This window comes from Parasteatoda tepidariorum, chromosome 6 (genome assembly GCF_982258835.1).
Source record: "Parasteatoda tepidariorum strain Cologne lab strain chromosome 6, Ptep-v5.0, whole genome shotgun sequence".
Taxonomy (NCBI): domain Eukaryota; kingdom Metazoa; phylum Arthropoda; class Arachnida; order Araneae; family Theridiidae; genus Parasteatoda; species Parasteatoda tepidariorum.
Genome location: NC_141760.1, coordinates 16,704,034 through 16,723,560, shown reverse-complemented (window position 1 = coordinate 16,723,560; position 19,527 = coordinate 16,704,034).

Genomic DNA, 19,527 nt, shown 5'->3' with positions numbered 1-19,527 from the left:
GAATTTTTTTATGGAGTTAAAATTACTTACGAAATATTGACTTTAATTTAAACGTTTCAGTACATAATGAGTTTAAATAGCATTATCATTAATTTTTTTTCCTCCATAGAATTCCTACAATGAGTCATTGCATTAAATCTTCATTATACTCCTAAATTTTTTTTTTTTTTTTTTTGATTTTTCGCTTCAATATCATGAGTTGATGGTGTAAATATGTTAATCTAATAATAAAGTTTGCGTTTTTAATAATGATTTATTTCAAACGTTTCAACGTTGTGCATTTAAATATTACGTTTAAAATGTTTAGGCAGTTGGTTCAAGTTTAATGCATTCTAATGTTTTTTTTTTAAATTAATTCAAATATTTTTCTTGGAAATTTTTTTATGGATTAAAAGCAAAGTATGAGAAATTGTCTTTCCCTTTTAAACATTGCTTTTTAACGACTTTAAAAAGTTTCAGTATCTGACGAATTTGAAGATTAGGATTAAAAATTTACAAAGATTAATTTAATGCAATCAAGCGTCTTTTTTTAAGAAAGAAAATTAATCTGCAGACATTTCAAAACTTTAATCATATGGATTTGATTTTGAAACGGTCGTTGAACAGCGGACTCAATTTTGGGTTCATGACTACCAATGTTCAACTCCGTAGCTTTGTAATTTTGAACCCAATCCAGAAGACAAGGGAACTCCTAAATCAAGTATTGGAAAAATTTGCCTTCGTGGAAGACTTTTTGATGAAACTGACTAGTATTTTCGTTACATAAAGAAGAAAACAACGAAAACCTCCCACGGTTAGCCTGCCGATAAGGGGACTCTACTCAATGATTAGTCTGAACCTTAGGATATTTTACCTCAGCACTGCAATTTGTGCAAGCGCACACGGACTTCTAATCAACCAGCCATCGCTGGGATTCAAACCCGGTTCACCTCATTGGAAGGCGAAAGCTCTATCCCCTGAGCCACCACGGCTGAATCAAATTGATTGGAAAAATTCCCGGGCAAAAGTTTGCGATCCTTAATTATGATAAATTTGTTTTCTTAAGACTGTTTTTCAAAGATCTAAAATAACGCTTTTTAGAGAAAGATAATCTGTATCTCTTAACTGCTGTGAGTTTCAGCAGTTATCAAGTTTTATTAATTTTTAGCTAACGTCCACTACACTGTAAAAAGTTTTCATACATTTGAAAATCAAAATTGGTGGCAACTTCTTGCCAAAGTAGTGTTCGACTACACCACGAATGAATTATAGTTCCTGGTGCAGTGTTACACTTAGATTGTTCTTTTACACTACTTGACGTAAAGTAGTCACCACCATGTGTGTTGTTAAGTAACACTAAAATTATGTTTACAATAAGATACGATGCACATAAGTATTATTAAAATTACATTTACGAAACAATATAATGTAAGAATCAATCATTTAGGTTTCATCCTTAATTTTGCAAATTAGTAAGTAATTCAAATGTTGCACAAAGGGAATCAAACGAATTTGAACTAGGCTTAACAGAATAGAAGTGGATGGAAATTATACATTATTATAAAATAATTTAAAACAGTTTAAATAGACTTATAATAAATAAAAATAAAAATATTCTTATTATATAACTAAAAACATGCATACACAGTGGTCGGACAACATTATTTTTCTAGTTCATTACAACCACAGCTACTTTGCTACAAATGTAGTTAACTATAACTATGACTTTTTTTAAATGTAATGACTACAAACTATTTTAGAATTTAGTAACTACTTAAGTACTTTAAGGAGACGAACTTACATTAAATTCAAGAGAGTAATTAAGGAATATTTATACATGTTTACATGAGAAAGTTTGCTATTCCAAAGTATTTTTTTCTTCTTCGAAATCCTTCATTTAATCTTCAACTTCTTATACCTTTCTCGACAGCGAATATTTAATTTAAGAAATACAAAATTATCAAAGACTTGAATTTTTTTTAACTGTTTAAAGCTGCTCTTTTATTTCCTCCAAGAAATTGAGTACGCTAAAAATACGCTCCCTTCCTTTGAAATAACATCAATGTTTCATGAGTCTGCATTCGCACGTGAAAGTGCGACCAAATGGATTAATTATCTATTTTTCGTAATGGCTGATTTAAATATTAATTAGACATCAGGGGTTTCCAGCTTACATGAAGCCGGGGGCCGCAGTTAAAAACACCAGTCAAAAGGCGGGCCACAACTTTAGCAAAATTTTATAAAGGACTTTTTTATGTTTGAAAGAACATTAAATATTACTGTCAGATTTTTATCAAGTTGTACAAAACAAAAGTATTGAATTACAAATTAAAATAAGAAGCAGATTTTTACCTGAGAAATAAATTTTTTTGCACAGTTGGTATGTTGAATTTCAGAGAAACGGAGAAATTAGAGTTTTTTTTTAACGAAAGATAAGTATTTTATACCCATATAGGTTTTTTACGAAAATTGTCCGCAAAAAAATGACAACTAATATATTTTAGTTCGTGGGCCGGATGTGGCCCGCGAACCGCCAGTTGGTAAGAGCAATTACAGCTACAGATTTATTTTCATTGCATTCATTGACGAACCCGCGAAGATTTGTACCCATCAAATTCGAAAAATTAGTTGCGTTTGAGCTATGTTCTTTACTAAACTATCGATAAAAGTAATTTCCAGGAATCACTACAAACTACTGTTTCTTTTTTTCTGTATCGGACTACACTAATTTTTTTGAAAAAGTAGCTCACTTCGCACTACGATAAAAAGTAGCGACTACAGTAGTTTCACTACTTGTAATGAGCTACTTCAGACTACTGTGCATATATATTTTGAAAGCCAACTATAGTTTCTGTAGATGAAAAGCAGCATTGAACATTACACTAACATTAAAGTTTTCGGAAGTGAAAATATGGTGTAAAGGCATGCGTTTAGATGTTTAGAGCTTTCAAATTACCTGTAAGTTTAATATGAAATATCGATTTGGTGTAAAAAAGTGTTCCTTCGCTAATTGTAATTAATGGCAGACTATATCCAAAACTCTCCAGCAAAAAAATTTTCGAAAGCCAAAATATTTAACGTGTATTTTAACTACCACTACATGTATTAAATACTGATTTGACAGTATATGTAAGACGTGTTAACTCAATTTTATTTCGAGACACGTTTTGATAGATTGACATGATCGATAATTATATCCCCTTAAACGTATGGTGTAAAGGCGCGTGATCTTGGTGTAAACATTTTGCATCTTAGGTGTTCAGAGCATTCAAAAACTCTATAATTTGTATAAAGCTCGGTTTGGTGTTAACGTGAAAAAAGTATTCCTTTACGCAATTTTTAGGGTTCTTCAATGTCAAATTGGGAGAGATATTACACTACACCTTTTAAAGTGTATGCTAACTATTATGAAAGTGACGGCAACTGTTAATGCGAAGGAAAATGATAGCTTTGTGAAAATGGAAAGCGTTTCTGGTCTATTTTTTTTTACTGTAGAACTCCTGACTCCTACTCTGCATTATTTGGATTCCTTAAATATGCAAAAATTGAGAAATATTCATTGGATTTAAAAATTTTAATCTAGGTAAAAAAAATTTCGCCAAATTGGCGATTTTTTTTTTTTTTAAATATTTAATAGTTTTTTTTTTTCAAGACTAAGGCTATTATTCGGTTTAAAAATCGAAACAATATTTTTCAGCAAGATAGCTCACACAGTTTAAAATTAAAGCTTTACTTAAAGTTTAGTGCCTTCTGTATTCTTTATTTTTTCTTTGTAAAAGAGCTTTGAGGAATGCCTTTTATCTATGATTCTCAGGTGGATTTACATTTTCTTTAAGGAGAAAAAAATGCGAAATCCGTTAATCTATGAGTAAATATACGTTTTTATCTTTCATGGTGTCGCTCGTACCAAAAAGACCAAAAAGGAATTGAGATTATTTTAATCTCACCATAACATTTCCATTCATAAAAATCAACCCTTCACACGCTTGCACCGTGTTTGTTGCTACTCTATACTTGTTAACCACTTTCTCAGTTCCTTTCACATTCCTTCGCATTTTGAGCTTGTATATTTAAATCTAGGCAATCTAGCTTTTTATTCATGTTGGTATTCTTTTTAACTGGAAATTCTAAGAAATAGCAAAATATACATCCTGCGAAACTTTTAATTTATAAACATTTCTTTCAATTTATATATGTTACGATTAGATTTAAAGTTCTTTTACAGTCCTTCAAAGCTCTTTTGCAAATTTCACAATTTATTATAAATTTCTGTGTGTGGGAAAACAACCATTTTAAGTCTTTTATTATAAGATAAACTTGTAAAATATATAAAAACCAAAGAAAAGGGTTAGAAAAGAAAAAGAAAATGCACAGGAACAAAGTAAGTACACATGGAAGTAATATATATATTATTATTATTAATAATAATAATAATAATAATAAAATTGGGTGAGTCAATGAGCAAAGATCTCCGATCTCTGATCTTAGTTTGGTCCAATCTCTTCTGATAAAACACACCTCTCTCCTGCGGAAATTGCTAAACACCATTAAAACTGAATTATAATTCTAAATTATTGTGCTTCCTGTCTAAATTAATAAACATAATTAAACAAAACTATAGAACAGTGTGTTGATATTAACTGTTCGCTCCTTACTTCTGTCTCAATTATAGCTCAGTATGTTTTAGCTTTTTCCGTTACCGGAGCCAAAAAAATTTTCAATTGTTTTGAAACAATATGCACATTAGTTCCTTAACCCTTCCAGGACAGGTGATTCATAAAAGCAGACGAACTAAATCAGACTCAAAGTTGAAAAAAATAAAATAGTGGTAGCTTAAATGTGAGCCTTGCTAATTTGACGGAATTATTTTAATTTCACTTCAATCAATGCTATTCTAATCACATACCCAATCAATGTTAGTTCAAATTGCAACGATATAATTTTTATTTTGAACTAAGTAGGGGTGAATTAAATAAATCTAACGATTATAAATTCGCCAGCAAATAAACTGCTTATGAATTAGATTTGTTAAAAATTTTATCTTTTTACCCTGATTTATAGCGTTTCATGCTGGCTAAAAAATAATCTCACTAATATAGCTAAAAAATAATCTCACTTAGTTGGTAAAAAAATGGTATAGTGAGAAACCATGGTTCATAGTAAGAAACCGTGTAAGAAATGATGCCAAAAATGAAAACAAATGAATAAAAAATGAATAAAGGATTAGAATAAAGGATTATATGTACTATATACTTTTCCACACGCACTGTAGAAAAAAAATTCGCTAAAAATGCAAAAATCAATAGCAAAAGGGATGAAATGTTGAAAAAATGCCTTCTTTTAGCGGAATAAGCATAATGATAGAATATTTAATCTTACTCTATAAAATATTAATAACGTAAGTATTCAACTATTATTACACGACTACTGTCCTAGCATATGCATCGTAGTTTTTTTTAGTTAAATGATCCATACTTAAGTGAATAGTCTATGATTGAAGCATGATTATGGTAATGGAGCTTTCATTTGGATAATTATATGCATTACAAAAATGATTCTTTTCTCTTCTAAGTGAGTTTATGCTATTTTTAGGATTAGCATACGTGATTTCTTTCACTAAAAAAGATATTCTTTGTGACTTTTTTTTTGGAGGGGGGAAGAAAAACTATATCATACTGAAAAAAAAAATAATTATAGATTTATGAATTTAAGATTTTTTGGTTAAGTAATGTCACTTAACTTTTAAAACAATTCGACGCAATTAGTTCAAAAGTTATATACATTCATAAACTTGTAATGCATTTTTACTTATTATATTGAAATCAGAAAACATCAAGATTTTTAGATTCAGAATTCTAAAGAATTCACCAAAGATTCTGAATTAAAAGAAGTGATAACTGTAAGTCTTTTGAATAATAAAATATCGGGTACTTTAGTCATTTTGTTTTAACATGATTATGCTTTAAAAGATTTTAATTTTTCTCTTAAATATTTCTTTTTGTGCACATTAAGTAGACTAAAAATTTATAAAATCTGCTATTATTTTAAAAACAACATTCTCTCTTCTTTTTCTTTAATAATATCTAAGATAACTATAAAAAAATATTAACGGACAGTGTTTCTTATGACGCTTGGTAAGGCCAAGCTCGCCAGCTTTTGGCCTTTTGTGAATTAAGTCAGGAAGGTGCACCTTTTGTTTGACAAGAGAACACCGCAAGGATGGAAGTATGTCTTGACTCAGAAACCCACGGATAGATGGCAGCACGGCTCTTTCATGAAAAATCTAATGGGGAAGGAAATCTTCTCTAGATCTCTATAACCATGATACTGCTAAGTGACCATCCACAAAACTTTCTATTCCAAAAAAATGGGCAGTAAAACACATAAACATTTATTTGGTTTCAATAAATTCTTTTTCTTCAAAACTATTTTCTAAATCGTGGAGGCTCAGGGAATAGAACTCTCGTCTTCCAATCAGATGAACCGGGTTCGAATCCCAGTGATGACTGGTCGATTCGAAATCCGCACACGGCTTGCACTAACTACAGTGCTGACGTAAAATATTCTTAGTGGTATACGAATCATGGGTTCGAGTCCCATTCCCGTCAGACTAACCGTAGGAGGTTTTCGTGATTTTCCTCTTTCTGTAATGCAAATGCGGATTAGTTCCATAAAAAAAGTCCTCCACGAAGGCAAATTTCTCCCAATGCTTGATCCAAGAGTTAGTTCCCTTGTCTTCTGGTTTGGGTTCAAAATTGCAAGGCTCCATAGTTGAACATTGATAGTCGTAAATCTAAAATCGGGTCAGCTGTTCAACGACGGTTATAAAAAAATAAAAAACTATTTTCTTATATAATAATTTAATTTTGAATTGATTTATCGGTGTGTTACACACATAATTCTTTACTAATTGTTGCTTGATATAGAGGTAATTCCGTCATGATGACCCAAAAAATATATATCATTTCCCTTTAAATACAGTTCTTTTAATATGCTAAAACCTGTTTTACTGGTTCACTTGTTAATCCTGCCGTAATTGATGGTTAAGATCATTTTCAGAAATGAAGTTAAAAAGTATACAATATAGAGATCGACTATAAGTATTCAAGCTGGTTGAAAAACAAAAGCAATATCGAAATTAAATGAATCACTTCTGAGGTCGATACAGAAAACTTCACAACTCATTTGCTTGCTGAAGAAAACAGAGATTAGTTGGAAGGTGATTATTTAAAAAAACTTCCAATTTTCATCAATTCACTATTCACCAATTTTCATTTATTCACCAATGATTCGAAAATGTTCGATTACGTTTTTCGGTTTCTTAACTATTAATTTTCAACTCCCAGATTTTAAATTTTTTATTTTCTTCGAAACTCTTAAGACTTCATTTTTGAGAAGGAGCCCAAATACACATATTAAAGATGAGAGCAATAGAATACCCTATTTATTGATATGCGTATAAAGCTTAGTATTGGTAGTGCTAGAGGTGAATTTCGTAATACAACTTATTACCTAACCAACTTGTAACCTAATATTCATAAGGAAGTTATTACTTCATGTTTATGTTTAAGCCCATAATTTAAAAGCACGCCATTCTGTATTGTTATCGTACTCGTACTGCTATCAGTAAGACTTATGCTATTAATCATTCAATTCGTAAATCCATTTAACTTTAAAAAAAATAAATAAATAAAATACTGAAGACAACAGTTTAAACATGGCGACCATTATACCATATTCACGTTCTGATATTAAGTTCTTTCGATTTATAGCTCGCGTCGATTTTTTAAAATTTATTAAGTGTTGAAAAATTGAACGAATGGTCAAATTATGTAAATTAAGCAGAATCTAAATTAAAAAAACATTTCATAGAAAATCAAGCCTATTTAATCATTATTTGTTAAACTTAAAATAAACGGAAGGATTCACCTGGAGTTTTCAAGATTCCGTGTGAGTTTTCGAATTTTGCTATTTAAATACTCTCAGATAAATATCCATATTTCATTATCTCTGTAACTATTTTTTTAATCGGATACGACTAATCATTAAATTATTGTATTTTACAAAATTTTCAAGACAGTTATTTTAGTTCTTTTTAGGAATCTGTGTTAAAATGATGATAATTTAATTTTATAAAAATCAATTCAAAAATAATTATAAAAAAAGATGAATTTTTCTGAAATTATCTTCAAATTAGTGTATCTTTAGCTTTGTATGACAGCTTTATTTTTATATACTACGTGTTTACAATATGATACTTGTGAAATATTGTGAAGTACGTGTTTTAGAAAATGGACACCATTCAAAATCCGTCTTAAAAAAAAATGAACGCAGAACTAAATGAGTGCTTACGAAATTGGACATCACTGAAAATGCGTGTTTAAAAAAATGGCCACTACTCAAAATGCGTTTTTTAAAAATTGGCACAGATCAAAATGCATATTTACTGAAATGGACGTAACTGAAAATGCGCATAGGCACAACAACTCAAAATGCGTGTTTAAAAAAATAGCGCAGATCAAAAATGCGTACTTACGAAAATGGACATAGCTGAAAATGCGTGTCTAAAAAAAATAGGAGCAACTCAAAAACAGTCTTTTAAAAGAATTTGGGGTCGAAATGTATGTTTACGAAAATGGACATAACTGAAAATGCGTCTTTAAGAAAATGGACACAACTCAAAATAAATCTTCAAAAAAATTGGCCCAGATCAAAAGACGAGTTTACGAAAATGGACATAACTGAAAATGCGTCTTTAAGAAAATGGACACAACTCAAAATAAATCTTCAAAAAAATTGGCCCAGATCAAAAGACGAGTTTACGAAAATGGACATAGCTGAAAATGCGTCTCTAAGAAAAATGGCCGTGTCATAAAATGCGTGTTTAAGAAAACGGGCATAGAATTTAATTCCAGTTTTTATGCCTAACTTAAGAAATACTTCTTTTGTTTTTTATTTAAAGACTAAACGAGTGGATCCAAATAGTTATCTAATAAGACGTCAAACATTTGCCTGAACCACTTAAAAAATTTCTTCTAAATTAGTCTTTTTTGAAACAAAAATATCAATCTTTAAAGTCAATATGTAGTTGCTCTTAAAAGTATGTCACAGGTTCTATAAAGTTACAATAGTAGTATAAAATTTGCATTGCAGGGATTTATTTTTTTAAAACCACTTTATGGCTTAGTTATCGAAATAAGCAAAGATAACTTGACAAGTTTCATTTGTAATAAATCCAGTTGCTCCGACCTTTAAGTCCGGGACTTGGGGCCCGTAATAATTATGCTTAGTGTTTAAAAAATTAAGGGAAAGTGAGTAAGAGAAATTACTCCTTTAATTTTTAAATTTGGATTGAACATCGAAAAGTCACATTTTTGCTGTAATTGTTTCTTTAAACATACATTTTAAGTTGTGTCTATTTTCCTAAACATGCATTTTGAACTGTGTACATTTCTTAAACAAGCATTTTGAGCTATGACCATTTTCCTAAACTCCATTTCGAGCTATGTCTATTTTCCTAAACATACAATTTGAGCTGTGTCTATTTACTTAAACACGCATTTTGAGCTGAGTCCATTTTCTCAAACATATAGTTTGAGCTGTGACTATTTTCTTAAATGTACATTTTGAGCTATGTCCATTTTCTATAAACACATGTTTTGAGCTGTGTCCGTTTTCTTAAACACGCATCTTCAGCTGTGCCCAGAATTTAAAAAAAAGACCGAAGAAATATTTTCCTTTTTATGAAATTTTGAAACTATGCGTTTAAATTAGTGTGTTTTTAATTTTATAACAACATTTAGAATTGCACATTTTTTTTAAATTTTAATAGATGCAACGGTCTAGACACATTAGTGAAAATATTTAATACTTACTTCATTCGAAACAATAGGAAAATTAAATGAGCTAAATAGCTATTTTTCAACAAAAAATAGTTCTTTTAAAAAATGAATAAATACGCTTAAATGATTCTTTTCATTCAATATCCGTCATTGATTTGTTTTGTACAAACTTTCTATTTGTCAAAATAAGTACATTTCGTTTAATATTATAACGATTTTAGGCCTTCTTTTATTCTATTCCTTTTAACAAAGGGCTATTTTATTCCTTTAGCTTTTTAAATAAATGTTAAAAATCACAGTTTGGGCTTAAAGTTTTTTTAAAAGACTTATTTATTATTCAGTTTTCAGATACTATGAAATCCTTTTTATACAAGTAGTAGCTGAAAACCGTAAATTACAATCTTTTATCCGTCACTATGGTAACTTTTTTCTAATAGAAATACTAATAACTAAAAAGATAGAGAATATAGGTTTTATTGATAAATCTCAAACAATTCTGGAATATTTAAAGAAATAGTTGCATAGTAAATACTTCTATACCGTATAAAAGAAATTTACCTGATGTAATAAAGTAATAGATTTAAAAGCGGAAAAAAATTAATGTGTATTTTATTCTCCTAAAAAATTTAATAAACTGAATTAAACTTGCTATGCAGAAATACTTAATAGAACTAACTGCGCATATTAATAGCATCTTCCTGAAAAATTATTAATTATAAAACTAAGCAGAATTACTAATTCTAAAAATTAATTCCTATATTCCTATGAGAAAGGCTATTAATAAGAGTTAGTTCTATTGAGTACTACGCTCGAGTAATAAGTTAAATTCAGAACTACGCATATTAAATTTAGATAAGAGCTATGTTTCTTTAGCTCAATTTTGTACATATTAAGCTCAATTAAATACTATGCGTATTAAATTCAAATTAGTATTCAGTGCATTAGACTAAAATAAGTAGGTATAACAAATAAGTTATTTCAATAAGTAGATATAAATACTTGATTTAAATAATTGATTTAAGTTTATTTAAATACTGAGTCGCAATGACTCAGGCGACAAAGTGTTTGCCTACCAATTAGGCAAACCGGGTTCGAATCCCAGCGATGGCTGGCCGATACGAATTCCGCATCCGACTTGCACCGAAAACAGTGCTTACGTAAAATATCCTCAGTGGTAGACGGATCATGGGTTAGAGCAGTGTTTCCCAATGTGGGGCCCACGCCCCACTGGGGGGCAATTTGAGGGTAAAGGGGGGCAATTCAAAAATGGACTCGACATGAGTTTAAACCTTTTGCTCTGGGCCATTTAAATGCAATGCAAGATTTCGGTGACAAAATCGAAAGAAAAAAGCAAATTCTTAAATAATTGCGGTCAATAAATATTATGTGACTTATGGATTTTTTAAGTGACAAATCTGAAATGAAGTATCTGTTTACAGTCGATGGTAAAGCATTTGTGAGTTATTTAGCCAATATCTTTGAAAAACTGAATATAATAAATAAAAAACTTCAAGGAACAAATAAAACTCTTGTTGATGCAAAAGCGAAGATATTTGGCTTCATTACCCTTATTGAGTTATGTCAGAAATATATTAACAACAAAAACTTTGAACAATTTCATAGGGTCCAAAAATGTGAAGTAAATGATACCGCTTTACTTGTTATTGTCTATCATTTGAAAATTCTATCGGCTGATTTAAAAGAAAGATATTCTGATTTAAAACAAATTTATTTTCCAACATGGATATTGCAGTCCATGTTAGTGGATTTGTCTGATATATCAAATATATCAAGAAGAACTTGCAGTAATGCAAAATGATGAGTCAGTTAAAACTTTATTTAATATGAAAGGAGTGATGGCATGGCTTCGTGAGGAAACAGAAAACAAATACCCAAATTCAATCAAATGTGCAAGAAAACTATTGTTACCGATTCCATCTTCATATTTAGCTGAATGTGGATTCAGTGCTGTAAATGATTTTATTGGTAAAAAAAAAAAACAAATCGTCTGTAAATAACACAACGGGGAGACTTGAGACTGAAGCTAACCAAATTGGAACCTAAGATAAAATCCACGTGCAGCAAGCATCAAGGGCAAGAATCTCACTAAACTAAAATATTAAATTATTATAGAAAAATCTTTATTAAAATTATTTCGAATTTGAATTTTAGTTTTTCATTATATGTTCTGAAAATTTAGCTACTTTGTTTCGCTAACAGTTTCCTAAGTTTCTTAAGTGAACAATTCGATTTTTTAATTATTAAAAATTATGTATATGTTACATAGGAAGGGGGCATAAGAATTTTAGAAAGGCTTAGGTGGGGCATGGTACAAAAAAGGTTGGGAAACACTGGGTTAGAGTCATGAGTTATGCGTCAGGCTAATTGTTGCGAAGATTAGTTGTTTTCCTCACCATACAAAGCGAACGCAGGTTAGTTCCATCAAAAAAACCTCCACGAATGCAAAGTTCTTCCAATACTTGATCCAGAAATTCTCTTGTCTCTTCTGGATTGGGTTCAAAATTACAAGGATACGGAGTTGAACATTAGCATTCGTAAACCCTAAAATTGGATTGGCTGTTCAACGGCTATAAAATAAAAAGAAAAATACTTTCCATAATAAGTTCTACTTTAAAAAATTTTCCTCGATTAATGAGACTTTTGATATCATAATAAAAATCTCTCAGTTAATTCATCGCACGAAGATACTCTTAGAATCAAATTATGTGAAAATTTAAAAAATTAAATAACGTAAAATTTTTATACCTTGCAATTACAGAATATTTCGACTATTATTAAATATAATAATTAAAAATACATAAATATTTATTAAAAATTACTAATAGAAATATTTCAGGCAATAAAAAAAAATTTATCTGTTTTTCTGAGGTGCCAGTTTGACGTTTTAGCACCTTAAAACTACCAACTTGCGTTTTATTAAATCGATATATCCTCAATTCTCTTTTGTTTAATCTATGCAATATATATCCTTTCATAATCTTTACTCTTAGCAGTTTACATTTTACTAATTATCTTCATTCATCCTATTATGAATTCATTTATTATGAATTCATTTATTATAAAAACATTTCAAATAATATTTATTTCACAATTATTAATACATTACGGATAATATTTAATAATAATAATTTTTAAATTGTTTTACATAAATATTGGTCTTGATTATTCAATGGTTCCTTACAGTTGTATACTCTAATCTTAGAAAAACTACTTTATAATAACAGTTTACATACATTATTGAATTATAAACTTTGGTTAACATCAAACATTAGTTTAATATTAACATTACATTATATTTAATTAACATTACATTATATTTAATTAACATTACATTATATTTAATTAACATTACATTACATTTTTTTTTTACGGAATACAAAAATTCTTACACTGATGCTATTCACTAAACTATTTTTAGTATCATTATGCATTTACTAATCAAAAATTTGTTTAATCAAATTTGGTTGGAATTTGTTGTAAAATAAGTACATAGAAGCGAATACGCCATCTGGGAAGAAGACCGGTTCCATGTCTTAACACTCTCCCCTCCCTCTGCTGCATTGTATAGGAATGTACTACGATATTTTCTTACTACTATAATTTTCATATTTACTTGTTAAAAATATTTTTTGAAATTTTTACGACGTTTTCTTTTAGAACCAAGTTTAATGTAGTTTTCAGTTCCACATAGTTTCCTAACTAAAAAGTTTTTAATCTATTTGAAAATCAAGACTGAAACTAATGTATTTCGTTCTCCTTCGACTCTCCACACGCGTAATGGTGAAAGCATGCAAAGTGTTGCCGAAGAGAGTTCTGCTCTATGCCACCTGTAGCCCATTTCGATCGCCAATAAACTTTGTAGTAAAGTATGTATTTTTCAAAATTTGGATTATTGTAGAGTAGTATATATATATTATTTTACAGCTGGTGTTTAACAACTCACCCAATTCTGATTTTACAACTATTAATGTTCAACTCCGTAGCCTTTGAACCCAATCCAGAATACAACATAACTCCTGGATTCCATTAAAGAATAAAGGTTCAATAAAATTCCATTCAAGTGAAGAAATAAATTATACTAAGGATGATCGATTTCAAAAATTGCTTTCTACTTTCTTAGTCATTTTAATTCCATATAAAGTATAATGAAAAAAAAAGCACAACCATATCTAGAAATTGAACACATCATTTGTAAGTCATGCAAATTTAGTTATTAGAATCAATCTTAGTTTGTGCGTACAATTTTTTTTTCTCCTTTAACAGATGGAGAAAATTAACTGATAAAATGTCCATGTTTTGTTGACTGATGTAATGTTACTAGTGTCTTCCATTTCCTCCTCAAAAAAAATTTATCACCTTTAATAACGGTTCAGAAGGTTATCCTCAAATAAGCAAATTTATTTGGGCTATTATTAAATAAAGGTAAGGAGTAAGACACAAAATCGTACAGTTACTGAACAAACAAACCTTTTTTTCCTCGATGAATTCAAATTTTTGATTTATAAATCTAAACATAAAGTCCCAATATATATTTATAGGGTTAACTATAAGTACAGTCAGGAGAGCAATCGAAAATTAAGAATCCTTCCTTTACGTAAATTTCACATCCTGTATAATTCGTTTGATCTCGGGAACTTTCCTGGAAATTACAGTTGAAACTCAATAAAACAACTCCAATCTAAACAAAAATGGAGATTAAAACATGAGATTGCCGTATCATAAGTGCATAAAAATGTTTTAAATATTTATTTACATTAACATTACAAAAATATATACTAGCAGAGTTTGATCCAGGAGGTAATCAGTGCCGCCTTTGTAGTTCCTTTTATAAAATTCAAATTCTAAAAAATGGCCACTGCACAAAGTTTAAACTTAAAAAATAAAATGGCCGATTCACAAAATTCTAATTTATGAAAACGCCCCTTCACTAATTGGTAGAAACAGCCCTTTCACTAAATTTCACTTTATAAAAATGATTGCACAGAATAGTTATACGGCGGGTTCTCGAAAGAAAAAAACAATCAGAAAGCAACATGATTTTTTTAAGTCCATGTCATCATTGTGAATTGAAGGCATATGAGTAGTAGTAGGGGGGGAGGCACATGCTTTCTCAATGAATTTTCAAAATATTTTAAATGTATTACTTTAAAAGAAAACACCAAAAAACTTTTTTTTGTTAAATAAAAAACTAATGACTTCAGATTGTTTAATAATTATTCAACAAAATAATTCTATATTTATCACTTTTTGGTGTAAGTGGTATCTTCAAAACCATTTCATGATTTTTTTAAAAAATTTTTGATCATTACTTAACGATTTTGATGCCGAAATCGATAAGTATTAATATAGTTTATAAATGTGGTTATTATTTATTAGCTATTATTGTTACTGATTTCAACCTAATTTTTATTACAAATTAATAATTATTAATACGATATTATTTATTTCAACAAGCTAATATCGATAGGAATATCAAACGAAAGCTAAAATTAAACCACATTAAAAGAAACTCTTTATAAAGAGTCCAATTTGCATGATTTTGTTGTTGATCTCTCTTTTGGTAGTTAGTGCTAAGGATTTCATGATTTTTAATTTTTTTAATGAGAGCTATGGAAGTTTGTCCACAGAAAGTCCGAAAATAGTCTGCCACAACCCAAATTAAAACCTTCTAATAACATTCTATTCAAAAAATCAAAATTTGCAAATCCACGTGAAAATTATTAAAAAAAATTAATAAATATGAAAAAAAGCTTCTGGTAAAAAGAGTCATCAAGCAATGTGACATTATGATTGAACTGTCACAAAGCGAAGGCGTCAGAAAGTGATGAATCGAAATTGCAATAACAATGTATTAAAAATAGCAAAATTTGAAAAACCATGTGAAAAGAGCCAAAAGATTATTAGTAACTGCCAAATGAACTACCATCAAACCAAGTGAAATGGAAAACGTGTCAAAAAGTGATAACTCAAATTTGAAATTCTTATATCATAACAATATATTAAAAACATCAAAATTATTTTGAAAAACCATAAAGAAGCAACAACAAAAAAAGGGAACAAAAAAACACATGCATATTATTAATAAAAAACAATCTTAATAAAAAATAGTGATTGCTAAAACTGAAAGTTCATTAAGAAATTTATAAATGTTGAAATAATGCACTTATGGGATAGTAATTACAGCTTATGAATTGGTGGTCATAGCAGAGTTCCTATGAGAACATAAATTTTTCTTTAATGTGATTGTAATTTTTGCTATTATAAATAAAATCATCTTATTTAAATACTATTTTATTTTATCCCTTTTTAATTTGCTAGCTGTAAAGGGTCATTAAAATATTACGTAAGTACCCAAGGAGGATCTCGCTTTGCTTATTTTTGTTGATAAGGGAAGTGACTGATCTGAGCAATCCTTATATACGACACTAAAGTTGCTTTATTGTTGCAAATTTCAAATTATAAATTTGAAAATTAATAATTTAAAAAAATAATAATAAAATTTTAAAATAAATTATAAATAAATTTTTTAAAAAATCTTCAATGTGGATATTTATATTCTTCGACCTAACATTATTTTTAAGTTTTTTCAAATACAAATAATTTCTCATGATGATAAGGAATAGTCAATGGAATTCCTAAAATACAGTTGGTAATATTCAACTTGAATGCTATCAGTCATCTATAGCTAGAGGTAGACAGTCTGCAATAATAATGGGCTATTCTTATTCTTTTAAAAATAATACTTCTTATTACAACAGACAAAAAAATTTTAAAGAAATTGATTGAAATGTGAAATTTTACTCCCACTATCATAAAAATTCTTAAAATTACATTAGTGCTAAAGCTCAGAATCGTGCGTCAGCATAGAAAGAGAAGGGTGATAAAACACCAAAAAGTTCATTACACACACTATTCAAATGGCCCCTAACCAAAGGTTTAACCCATTAACTATATTAAACCATAAATCAAAGGACAAAATAATATATTTTAAAACAAAAAATTTAATAATATGCATGTGAAACTGAAAAAAGAAATTTACAAAACAGTAAATTTATTTTTGCAGCTTGCTCCAATAATAAGAATTATGGCAGAGAACGTTAGGTAAACATAAAAGTCATTTTTCTAATCCTTAAGGACTTTTCAAGTAAGGACAAAAGACCCTCTGCCATAAGATATTCAAAAAAGTTTTTGCATCAAATATAAATTAGAAACATAAGTAATATAATAAATCAACATAAAAGTAAAAATTATTTTAATCTTTAAGAACTTATTTAATTTTAACATTATTATTTTGTATGATATTTATATGAACATTCCTTATGTAGGTTTATTTTGCATTTAATGCACCGTAAACGAGTATTTTTCTTGCAAAATTTACACCTAGATTGTTTATGACCACCTTCTATGAAGTGGTTTACCCCATCAAATCGCACATCATTACATTGAATTGGCGAAGGCCCAGTTTGGCGGGGCGGTTTACAGTCTTCTTTTTTTATAAGTGCATAGGTAACATTTCTCAAAAAATCAAGTAAAGATAATTTCTCTCCCCCTTTGCATTTTATTTTCCAAGCAGCCACTACTGCAATGTTTATTGTATTTATGAAGAATGGCCACCACCACTTATTCCCTCTGATTTTGGGACGGAATTGATTTAAAGATCGAGCGAGCAAATCGACACCTCCTATGTTGGCATTATAATTAGTCACAATATGAGGTTGATACACTTCGATTTTTTTCTTTTTATCCAGGCACCACTTTCTTGTTTTTCCATTAAGTCCAATTGACTCGAAATTTGAAGCCATGTAAATGACACGATTATCATTAAATTTAACAACCAAAATTTCTTTTGTGGACATTTTATCAAATGCACCCGGGTCTTCTTTTTTCATTTCTTCAGATTCCTTTAGAGGACATCCCTGCAGCCTATTTTCTCTGATTGTTCCTATTGCTCTAAATCCTTTATCTCGCATTTCTTTCAGCAAGGTCAAAGAATTAAAAAAACTGTCAACATAAATAGTATGACATTTAGGCTTTGTCACACAAGGAATCAAATCAAATACAACTCTAGTACCCAAAGGTAACTGATTTCCATTATCAGGCATGTTTTCGTTCCCTGTAAACACTTTCAAATTGAATGGGTAGCCGTCGGACGAAGCTAACACCCAAAGTTTAAAACCGATCTTAACGGTCTTGTTCCTTGAATAGATTTTTGCAAAATGTTTTCCCGTATACGGGATCATTTCTTCTCCTACATTTAAATTTTCAGAAAATATTCCAAATTGCTGAAGTCTATGGCAAAACATTTCTAAGAATCCCCCAACTTGTACAAGCTTATCTTGAAGATCAAGTGAATCATTGTTACACAGATGGAGATATTTCTTTATATCCCGAAAATACTGCCTCGACATCGCTTCGTATACCAGAGGTATGTTACAGTCATCCGCTCTACTCCAATACATATCTTCTTGCGGTAAATGGTGATAACCAGTAAACAGTATTATTCCTAAGAATTTCTCCATATCTTTTATTGTTAGATTAAAATTTAAATCATCTTTCTGTCGAGCATACTGACCAGTTTCATCAACAATAAACTGTAGCATATCATCATCAAAGTATTTGCGAAAGAGTTCATAGGGGCTAAGAGAAAACAATTGAGGATGAGTTTCCTCCAAAGTTAAAATACTTTCTTTTTCAATTGGTAAAATATCTCCGTTTTGATTCCAATCATATATAGGTTCTTTTTCTATATTTGTTGATTCCCTCTCTTCAGTTTCATTTAAGGTATTATTATCAATAATTTTTCTCCTCTTACTTGTGTCTGAAAATAGAGAAATCTTCCTCTTTTGCAGTACACTTGACAATACACTGCCCTCACTATTTTTTTCCTTGTGTTTAGTCGTTTGCTGTTCAGTTTTTATTTCCGCTTCAGTTTCACTTTCATTTCTTTTCGTCAATATTACAACATTTTCACTGGCATCTACTGGCTGAATATCACCCAAATCATTTTCATTCGAATCTTCTTCTTCATCTGTGTCGGCAAAAGGTTCAGGTAGAAGACATAAGACTTCATCATTTTCAGAATGTTCAATATTATCGAAGCTTTCCATATACTGAATGGCTTCTTGCAACGTTAACGTAAGATATTTCTGACGCATGATGCTCTCAGATCTAAATGCATATTACAAAATTAGTTATAATTTTTATTTTGTATTTTGGTTGCAAAAAATTGATAGATTACTTATCAATCAATTGATTGTAACCGTTCACTGCCACCTATTTCTGTTTCATTTAAACCTTATTTTAGAAGAGAATGGCTTCGAAAGCATATGTAAAGGGGAGCAGAAATAAATAACAAAAACATTTTACTTTCAAAAGAAATTTTCTTGTACATAAGATTTTTGAATACTGCTTAAATGAATCCATTTGCAGGCTTGCATTAAAAGAGATTTTCTCAGCATTTAAATACAAATATTTTTCTTTCGTTTATATTAAAGAGTACCAGTGACGAAAATTTACAAATTACATTGTAATTTACATTTTGATAATACATAATTAGGGATTAAACCAGGGCCCGATTAACCTCTGAAAATAGGGGAAGCATAATAGGATTTTGAGGCCCCCCTAACTTGGGCAAAATAAACTTTTGATATTTTTCGCCTATAAACAATACATTTTAAAGAGACGA